The 10727-nt window shown below is 36.7% G+C and overlaps 1 long non-coding RNA gene across 1 annotated transcript; it reads left to right on the plus strand.

Moving 5' to 3' along the window:
• The first annotated feature begins 5450 nt into the window (after positions 1-5450).
• Positions 5451-9612, plus strand: LOC101738299 (uncharacterized). Its single transcript, XR_209695.1, has 2 exons — positions 5451-5568; positions 8878-9612. It is a non-coding gene; the product is annotated as an uncharacterized LOC101738299 (long non-coding RNA).
• Positions 9613-10727: the final 1115 nt, after the last annotated feature.

Consider the following 10727-nt stretch of genomic DNA (forward strand, 5'->3'; position numbering starts at 1 on the left):
AAATAACAAAAATTAAAAAAAAATTGAAAAAAATTCTTGCCAAATTAAGGGTTAAGTATATTTAATAAAACTAGGGGCAGTAGTCGAAATTTGACTATAATTAATTGAAATTATAAGTTTAAACATTTTCATGGTTCTATTGTCAAACACTACCTACCTATTATATTTCTATAATTTTATAACAGATTTCGCCAAGACTACACTATAGATAAATAATATTAAAGACAAACAATATTAATCTATTCTCAATTTGACCACAGACTTCAAACAATAACAAAAGTTTCACAATTGACAAAGAGTATATTTTTATGTATATGTTGCATAAAATACATGCTAGTGTGTATAATGTTTTTTTTTTTATTTAATGTATTTTTTATGCATAATTTAAAAAAGAACTAGTAATCTCCACTCCTTCTCTATATTCTCTATGAGTGCGGGAAATTTCATACTTCTCTGTCCGCGTAATTTTCGTAAAGAGGGGTACAAAGTTTTTGCTTCACGTATTAATATACTAGCTTTTGCCCGCGACTCCGTCCCCGTGGAATAGTTACTTGGCATAACGCTAAATTTTACCCTCCACTTCATTTACGTAGAATCTGAAAATATTTTTGAATTATAGAATGATAAGGAGCCATTTAAGCACCTTATTTTGAAACATTATTTATTGGTGCTCCGCTTGTATTGGTCTTACCGTGATGTTATAGCCTATAGGCTATAACATCACGGTAAGACGTGCTTAATGGGAAGAAGGCTATAGCCTTCTTCAATAAGTGGGCTATCTAACACTGAAAGAATTTTTCAAATCGGACCAGTAGTTTCAGAGATTAGCGCGTTCAAACAAAAAAACTCTTCAGCCCTGTAATATTAGTATAGATAGATATTGTAAATTTTGTGTGTGACGTATATTTGGAGAATATCGAATGTTTGAATTATTTATCTATACTTCTCAGCGACGAAGCTACATACCGAATCTTTTACGTAACGATTTAAATGCGCCTACCAGAGCTCACTTGAATAAAACCTTTTTGTATTTATGAGAACGCCCATCCATCAACGCTACGAAATAAATTATTTCCCGAAACTCACAATCAACTCCGAAGTCAATGTATCATTACACGTAAACAAATGCTTTAATTAATTTCGCTTCGGCCGTCCGCCTCGACGTGCTTTTGATTCGTTTTAAAACGATTGTTTCGGGCTTTTGTTGTGTAAAGAGTGACCCCGTTCCACCTGGTCTCGTGAAGGGCTAGGCATATTTGAGTGGAGAAGTTTTATTAAAAACCAAATTCACTCTAGTAATTGAAAAAAATTAAAAAAAAAAAAAACAAGATATATTCGGTTTTTACATGCTGGGATTTTCTGTATAAGCGCCATCTATTGACACTTTGAAACAATCACAAGTGTCTCAGAAAATAAAACAAAGAAAATGGCGCCAAAACCTTAACACTGTGTCGATGTTAAAAACCTGAATTTGTGAATTTTCTTCATCAAGGTGTCTTAAAAAAGTACCGCAGTATAAGCATCATAAAATTATGCATTATGCATGTTTTGCATCCAAGTCCAAAATAAACTTATATATTTCGTTAACAAGTCTGTACTTTATAACTATACTAGCGGACCCGGCAGACTTCGTAGTGCCTCAATCAATAAATAAAATACCTAAACTTTTGTATAAAATAAACATAAAACAAACAAAAGGAATCCGTCCGACGGGGGACACATCAAAGGAAAAACAAAATTGTTATTTTTATTTAATTCCGAGCATTTTCATATTTATCTTTATCTTTTAAACCTTTGGACCATTTTGGTCTTGAATTATTTGTGGAAGTACAAATAATTCAAGACCAAAATTAGCCAAATCGGTCAAGCCGTTCTCATGTTATGTCGTGACAACGGAAAACGGGTTTCATTTTTATATATATAGATAACATATATCAAAATATACTCAAATATGCTTTAAAATTCAAATTATATTACAATTCAAATTATAATTGTATTTTTTAAGAAATATTGAATAATTTATCGCTAACTGCTGATGATTTCACGACTGTTTTTACAAAATGTCGGATATGTTGCGTGGCGCTAGTATCGCGCTGAACTAGTTACATAATTAGCGGACAATTGAGCGGGATGTATCATAATTCAAACGCCGAAATAAAAAAAGCCTAATTTTGTATACAATTGTGTTATGATCAAGCTCTAATAACCTGACCGGTATCGATACGATAATTTTTTTTTGTTAGGATTAGGTAGGTTCTAGGAGGTTCTAGGAGGGTTTCGTAGGTTCCCGGAGGCTCCAGTAGGGTCTCGGAGTGACTGGTGACGTCAGCGACTGGCGCCACGTTGTTCATACAAATTATGACGTCGTGAATATAATCTTATTAAAATTATCATGACGCATATCAATGCATGTTAATACTAGTTTCGAATTTCAATAATTTAGACAAACATACATATTGTTACGCCGGTAAGAGTAACGCCATCTATCTCCGAATTAGAACGCACGTAGTGCGACGCCATCTATTGTCAGGTAGCGGAAACGCACAATACTCTACTTTTGTGGAATATTCTCGATAATTCTAGGGATGTGGTATCGGCTATAAAGCGTTACAGAGATAGCATGCAGTCAGTCAGTAATCGGAACTACTTGAAGCGAAACAGCGAACGGATCACCTGAAGCGAAGCGGAAGAAGCGAATTGAGAATTTTATAGTGTTAGTGAAGTGTTTTAAGCGTTCTAAGTGCTAATAATACAGTGTTAGCTTGTACTTCGGTAATTTTTTTTACTTATCCCGAATCCCATCTCGTTTTTACCATCGCACCGCCCGCCACCGGAGTAGAGTTCATCCATACTACCTGGAGCCACTGCGGTCATCCACAGTGCGTTTCCAGAGGTCTTTTTTGCCACGTACCATCCGGCTATGGAATGAGCTCCCCTCCACGGTGTTTCCCGAGCGCTATGACATGTCCTTCTTCAAACGAGGCTTGTGGAGAGTATTAAACGGTAGGCAGCGGTTTGGCTCTGCCCCTGGCATTGCTGAAGTCCATGGGCGACGGTAACCACTCACCATCAGGTGGGCCGTATGCTCGTCTGCCTACAAGGGCAATAAAAAAAAAAAAAGAATCCCAGCGCTTAATAATATATTTAGCTCCATGTATGATAATACATTATGGTCGATACCGAATTGCGAATCAATAGCGATTGTGATTAGTCATCACGAACTTTGAAAGGGTCACTGGTAGGGATGTGAAAACTATGAGTAGGATTAAATATCGATAACATTGTTTTAAGCTTTCGCGTTTATATGCTTCGTACATGTTACATTTAAGGGCCTAATGCTATTTCACTAATTGTTCTGGATTGTGAATTTCAGACTGTATTTCCTTTGTGATTTTTCTTAGGTGGTTTGTGAAGTCTGCCGTTAAATTACAAAATACTATTGAATTATTTTTGGTTTTAATGTAAAGTAATATTGTACTGTTTTTTTTTTATTGCTTAGATGGTTGGACGAGCTCACAGCCCACCTGGTGTTAAGTGGTTACTGGAGCCCATAGACATCTACAACGTAAATGCGCCACCCACCTTGAGATATAAGTTGTAAGGTCTCAGTATAGTTACAACGGCTGCCCCACCCTTCAAACCGAAACGCATTACTGCTTCACGGCAGAAATAGGCAGGGCGGTGGTACCTACCCGGGCGGACTCAGAACAGGTCCTACCACCATAATATTGCGCGTCTTGTAGCTGTTGAGTCCCATTCAGAAGTGAAGGTGGTTGTGTTTTGTCGCGTCGCGCAGCTCGCCGTTCCGCCGGTTTGCCGTCCCCTCCCTCGCCGCGCTGCCTGCGTCTTTCCCGACTTTGCGAAAGAGGAGTTGATACGTAAACACGAATTGAGTGTAAAATTGTGGCAAGAACTCGTTAAATTACGGCGCGTAAAAAAAAAAAAACTAAGGCATTTCATTTTTAATAATGACTTATTTCTTCATGTGGGAATTCTGTGAAAAAATATAATCGTTCGCAATTTTAGTCTAATATTTTAATATAAATTTAGGACTTAATATTATCATCCATCTCTTTTAATAAAATCCATATTCTATGAAAATTCGAGTTTACCGAAATCGCTTGGATGTTTTAGAGCTGTGGCTTATTATCGAACAGTAGTGAAAACATTTTTGACATCAATATGAATCCAGCGGAATCGGCTTATGATTGATACAGCTATTTATATTTAGATATAAATATTATAAGTCGCGCAAGAAGTGTTTTTTTATAAAATCACTCAATCGAACAATACAGGGTGTCCAAAACTTATTATTTTTTCGGCCTTATCGTCGTTGATATCTATATGTTCCTTAACACTTAACATCAGATATCCGTTAGCTCGTTCGTGTAAAACTTAAAAAAAAATATAAAAATGTTGGATAATAATCATAGGTGACTATCATATGGGGATCATATGGACCAGCATTAAATACTGTGGTCATTTATCTAACTTACATTATTTATTTATTTTATTGCTTAGATGGCTGGACGAGCTCACAGCCCACCTGGTGTTAAGTGGTTACTGGAGCCCATAGACATCCATAACGTAAATGCGCCACCCACCTTGAGATACAAGTTCTAAGGTCTCAAGTATAGTTACAACGTTTGCCCAACCCTTCAAACCGAAACGCATTACTGCTTCACGGCAGAAATAACTAAAATCTCAAGAACGTACCTTATTTGAGGTGGTTAAAGAGATAACAGAACGAAAATTTAATTATTTCGTGTGTTCGTTCCATAGTAATATTTATTAGCTTAAGTAAATTCACATCCTTATTTCACATCGAGATCCCTGAGGCGGTACACTGTGTAATTGCGCCTAATTTACTGTTCATATTTTATTCACAACCATTCTTTGATCTATTGGAAGGAAAGGGAAGGCTTAGAACAAACTGTATAATTTATTTGGTACATAAACTTTGGTGATATTGGCAGATTTGGATGCGCTTTGATTATTTATATTCGATTTCTCATATTATTATTTTTTTTTTTATCACGCCACGTTAACTGGTCCCGTGATAAGTTCGTAAAGAACTTGTGTTACAGGTACCAGATAACGGAAATAAATGTAAGATTTTTATTATACACATACATATATTTAATATACATCCATAGCCCTGGAAAAGACATTTATATTTATCATACAAATATCTTCCCTTGGCGGGATTCGAACCCGCGACCCCCTTGTGTAGTGACCATGTCACTTACCACTACACCAGACGGCCGTTATTATTTATATTTTTTGAGTGAAACAAATTTAGTGTGATAAAGAGCAGGCTATGTTGTGTAATTGTTTAATGTTTATTGCATTATTTATAACACTGTGTACAAATTCAGCACATTTTCTTGTTTAGTCGTGCGAAAATGGCTTATGTTGCAAGCCAGATTTTTTTTTATAATACTTGTTGTATTGTTAGTGTATCTTTTTAGCTTTTAATGTGTATTGTGTGCCTAATAAATAAATAAAGAATTAAATGAAACTAGAGATCCCGCAGTAGTCGAAATTCGACTATAATTAGTTAGAGTTGTAAGTTTGTACACTATTTTGATTGTATTTTATACTTCTATAATCACAAATTTCGCCAAGACTACACTATAAAAAATATTAACAAAGACAAACAATATTTAATCTATTCTCAATTTGACCACAGACGTCAAGAACAAAAGTTTGACAATAAATAGTATGCATGCGTGTGTGCGTCAAATACATGGTATGTAGTGTGTGTAATGTTTTCTTTATTGATTGAATGTATCTTTTATGCATTATTTAAAAAAAAAAAAATTAGCATTGTGCACTTTTTCTCTATATTCTCTATAAGTGTGGAAAATTTCATACTCCTCCGTCCGCGCATTTTTCGTAAAAAGGGATACAAAGTTTTTGCTTCACGTATTAATATATAGATAAATAGATTTGGCGTTTCTGTCATGTTGAATGTGGCAGGTTAGTGGGTCTTATCATTGTGGCCTAAGGGTAAGGACTGCCTGCAGTGTACTCCTGACAAATGATACGACTATGTTTGACATTATATAACATTTTTAACACGCTTTTATAAGCTCGGCATATCTCAATCTATCGGGATTTTTAATTGAAGTGAACTAAAACAATTTTCCACAATGAGATTTTCAAAATACTTTGAACGATTTACAAACATAATTATTTATATATTATATTATTATTTTCTATACTAATATTATAAAGCTGAAGAGTTTGTTTGCTTGAACGCGCCAATCTCAGGAACTACTGGTCCGATTTGAAGAATTCTTTCAGTGTTAGATAGCCCATTTATCGAGGAAGGTTATCGGCTATATAACATCACGCTAGGACCAAATGCAAGCGGAGCACTAATAAAGAATGTTTCAAAATCGGGGTTTTTTCCCTTTTGAGAGCTTCCACTGCGTGCGCTGCGGAAATGGTTAAAGTTTCGCTAAAATAATGTACCAGAGAATTGTTCCCCTTTAAAAGATCTAAAAAAAGTCCGCTACAGCATATGTCTATATGTTAAGGTTGGCTCTCTATAACGTTTTTTATGCTAACCAAATTTGTTCTAAAATAAAGCATTATTTGTGAAGGTGTTTTTATAAAGATAATATTCTACGTAAATGAAGAAGCGGGTAAAATTTACCGTTATGCCAAACTTACTATTAAACGCGGACAAAGCCGCGGGGCAAAAGCTAGTTTTAGATAAAAATGAAATTTTATTTTAGTTACAAAAGAACTTTAGGTCTTGCAAGGCTCAAAATATTAAAATCAAAACTGAATTAGATTTCTTCAATCATATTTTTGACGTTTACCAAAAAAACAAAAATTTTTGGATTAAGCCACATCAATTTTATAAATCCGATACTGCGAACTGAATATTTGAAAGTCATTTTCACCGACTTTAAGAAATGCGAGTGACTTGAAGATTTTCTATTATGACTGGTATGAGCAGGACAATAAGGTATAAAACTCATTGTTACTTCGGTTTGCTTTGTTTAAATGTATTTTTTTAGTTCTTAAGCTACGTAGGTATTGTTACCCGCTGGGGTTCGGGATAAATAAAACTCTACCGAATTACAAGTTAACACTGTATTAGCACTTAGAACACTTCACAAGCACTTTAAAATTCTCGATTCGTTTCTTCTGCTTCGCTTCAGGTGATCCGTTCGCTGTTTCACTTCGAGTAATTCCGATTACTAACTGATTGCGTGCCATCTCTGCAACGCTATATTACAAGTCGATACCACATCCCTAGAATTATCGAGAATATTCCACACATTTCGGGTATTGTGTTTCCGCTATCTGACAATAGATAGCGTTGTACTTCTCGAGCGTTCTAGGTGTTACTAGGTCCTTCGATATTCGTTCGACTATTCAGCGATAGATGGCGTTACTCTTATCGGCGTAACAGTATATTAACTAATCTACAGGAATGCGTGCTCAACACTTGATCAGCTCCGACAAGTTTGTTTACTCATAGTCCGGGCGATTAAAATCTCTATATTATGTATGCATTTATTTACAACTATATTTAACAGTCTCTGATATCCGTAATTCAAAGAGTTTTACTTTTGAAACCAGATGGCGGCGTATCTTTTATATTTGATTAGTCATTTCTTTTGTCACGTATGTACGCAATGAAGAAACCATGTCGTGTAACATAAATAGAACCAAATATAATTATAATTACAAATGAAAATAAGTATATTATGGATTAAGCGACTTCGACCGCGAAGCCGTAATGGATTGCAGTTTGAAGAGTTAAAGTATGATATACAGTTGATATTTCAATCATAAGCCTCAAAGGGGGCTGTGAGATTCACGTTATTGTCTCTATAGAGTCCGGTGACCACTTAACACTAGACGAGGCGTGTTTATATCTACCCATATTGCAAAACAAAATCGACATGTGTGCGGTAGCGGTAGAAGTGAGAGAGAGATTTTCTATCTCACTCTTTCGCCGGCTAAACCTTATTTGTATTAGCATATATTTTAAAAAAAAGCACTCAATAGATGAACTGATTATACGAACACGCTTAGAAATTCGAGTGCGAATTTATCAGGGCGAGGGTTGAGCTTACACGTCATAAAAGTCGCGACCTCTCGCAAAAACTATCATAATTCAAACTCCGACCGTGATTTGCCTCCAAGCTACTACAGACTTCAGAAGAGAATAGAAATGAAATCAATATTTTTTTTTATTTTTTTTTCATGCCATTTCATTATTTTTTCTAATCGCATTTTTTTGTTGCAGAAGTTATTTTTTTACACAATAGGTTCGCGATTAACAGATCTCCTAGAAATTACAAGGTGAATTCTATGGCCAAAACCGGGAAATGAGATCAGTGGTTTTTAATTTCTACTCGTATTTCAGAAAATGGGCGAAAGAACTCTTTGTGTTGAATGGATATTAAAGCCTATAGACATAATACTATAGACATATATGTGACACATTAATAAGATGTGACATATCCAAAGATAATATAATATTAAAAAAAATAACGTGACCTAAATTTGATTTGGTGACCGATTAAACTAAATTAAGTTCTGAAATATCACAGCAGCTTGGCTTGAACAGCCGTCGTAAATATTCTACGAAAAATATAATGACGAAAATTTTTCCAAAATTACCCACCTGTGACTTTCAGAATTTTCCCTAAAATTGTTAAGAACCTTTCCGGCAAGAATTTTTATTAATATAAATATAATCAATAATAAAGGCACGCAATAACTTTATATCCGGATTCCGCTCAAATTCATTCCATGAAAATATTAAATTTGTGCTCAGTCGATTTATGATTACGTCCAAAAATATGATATTATTACGATATATATTACGATACATGATAATGACAGTTGACAGGAGGGAAGAAAAAAAAATTGGAGGAGAGTAGCAGCCGCCCCCCAAGAACGAAGAAGAGAAGAAAGAAGAAATGAAGATGAAGAGAAGAGGGACGAGAAGAAAGAAGTCGTCCCATCACACACCTCGAGCCTGTTACATACCATCCCGCAGTGCATCACCCCTGCCTCAATAGGTAGGGAGATCCAGTCCGGGCAGAGGGGTTACCCCGAGGCCCGCTCCGCGCCCCCGCAAGGGGACGCGACGACCCCACGACGGTGTCATTATATTATTTCCGATGTTTTGAATACTTTTCAGTTCTCGTGGTCACGGACGACTAAGTTATTGTTCGTTGACATTTTAATACTATTGCAACTACCCACCAATTTTCAAAAAGCGACCAATAAGAACGACTGGCGAATATCGAAAAAAATACTAAATTGTAAACCAATGTTTATTTACTGTTCATTAGATAAGTAAAATTTAAGAATTTCGAATTACTAAATCTATTTTTTACGAAAACTATTTAATTTATGTCACTTCTAAACGTTTCTACGTCTATGCTGGAAAATGGCCACAGTTGTTGAACAAAGGAGGGAAAAAGTCACATTACCTCGTCCCTCTCGTGATCCGACCTGTTGGCTATGTTTACTTTATATCATTTTTATCTGATACTATGTTTTGTAATAATCTGTTCAGACAAAGAACAGGAAAAATATTCGTATAATTAAAAAAAAGTCCTTTGAAAATTATTTCGGTGTTTTTTATCATGATGACATTACCGGTTATCCCATCTACACTTGGTAAGTGATAGGATAAGAAAGAACACAACCGGGGTAGGTGTAGGGCGAGATTTACTGGTGGTAGGACCTCTTGTGATTACTGGTGGTAGGACATCTTGTGATTACTGGTGGTAGGACCTCTTTTGAGTCCGCGCGGGTATGTACCACCACGCTGCCTATTTCTGCCGTAAAGCAATAATGCGTTTCGGTTTGAAGGGTGGGGCAGCCGTTGTAAATATACTTGAGACCTTAGAACTTATATCTCAAGGTGGGTGGCGCATTAACGTTGTGGATGTCTATGGGCTCCAGTAACCACTTAACACCAGAGGGCTGTGAGTTCGTCCACCCATCTAAGCAATAAAAAAAATAAAAAAATAATGGGTTCCTCGTGAAGAACATCCATCCTCAATGGTCCGTGGGCTAACCAAAGGGTATGGGAGCCACCAAGAAAATATAAGTACGGTCTATAGAGGCGTGGTCTGTCGCGCTCAGGGCACGGCGATAGACCCACCATTGGCAATCAACAGCGCGTATCTTCCCCTAATCACGTGTATTAATTACCCCGAAGGAGATAGTGCGGCTCTGAACGTGAAGGTGGAGGCTAAAGCAGCGTCACAAGCCCGACCGTTCAGAGTCCAGAGTCTTAACTATTACACCATGGAACCGCAGGAAACGCGACTCTCTTCTCAGTGGGTCGCGTTTCCGATCCGGTGGTAAATTCTGCGAAGCAAGGCTCTTGCTAGGGTGCGTGTTAGCAACGTCATCAGGTTTGAGCCCTGTGAGCTTACCTACTAGTTAAGGTTACGCTGAAATAGCCTATCAAGGCTTAGGTAGGAAAAAAAACGAACGTTCGTACAATCTTTCTTTCTTTCTGGTCGTTCCCTCAATGCTGAGGATCCTGACTGTATGTCAATCTTCTCCACTCGGTCCGGTTCTGCGCCATATGTACCGCTCCCTGTATCTGGCCTCCAGTCACCTCCTTGAGTTGGTCCACCCATCTAGCTGGCGCTCTTCCTCTAGCGCGCTTCCCCTCCATTTATCCAAGAATGGTGAGTTTCTCCAGACTGTGCAATGGGGATCGCATT

Source organism: Bombyx mori, chromosome 24, assembly GCF_030269925.1.
Source record: "Bombyx mori chromosome 24, ASM3026992v2".
Classification (NCBI taxonomy): domain Eukaryota; kingdom Metazoa; phylum Arthropoda; class Insecta; order Lepidoptera; family Bombycidae; genus Bombyx; species Bombyx mori.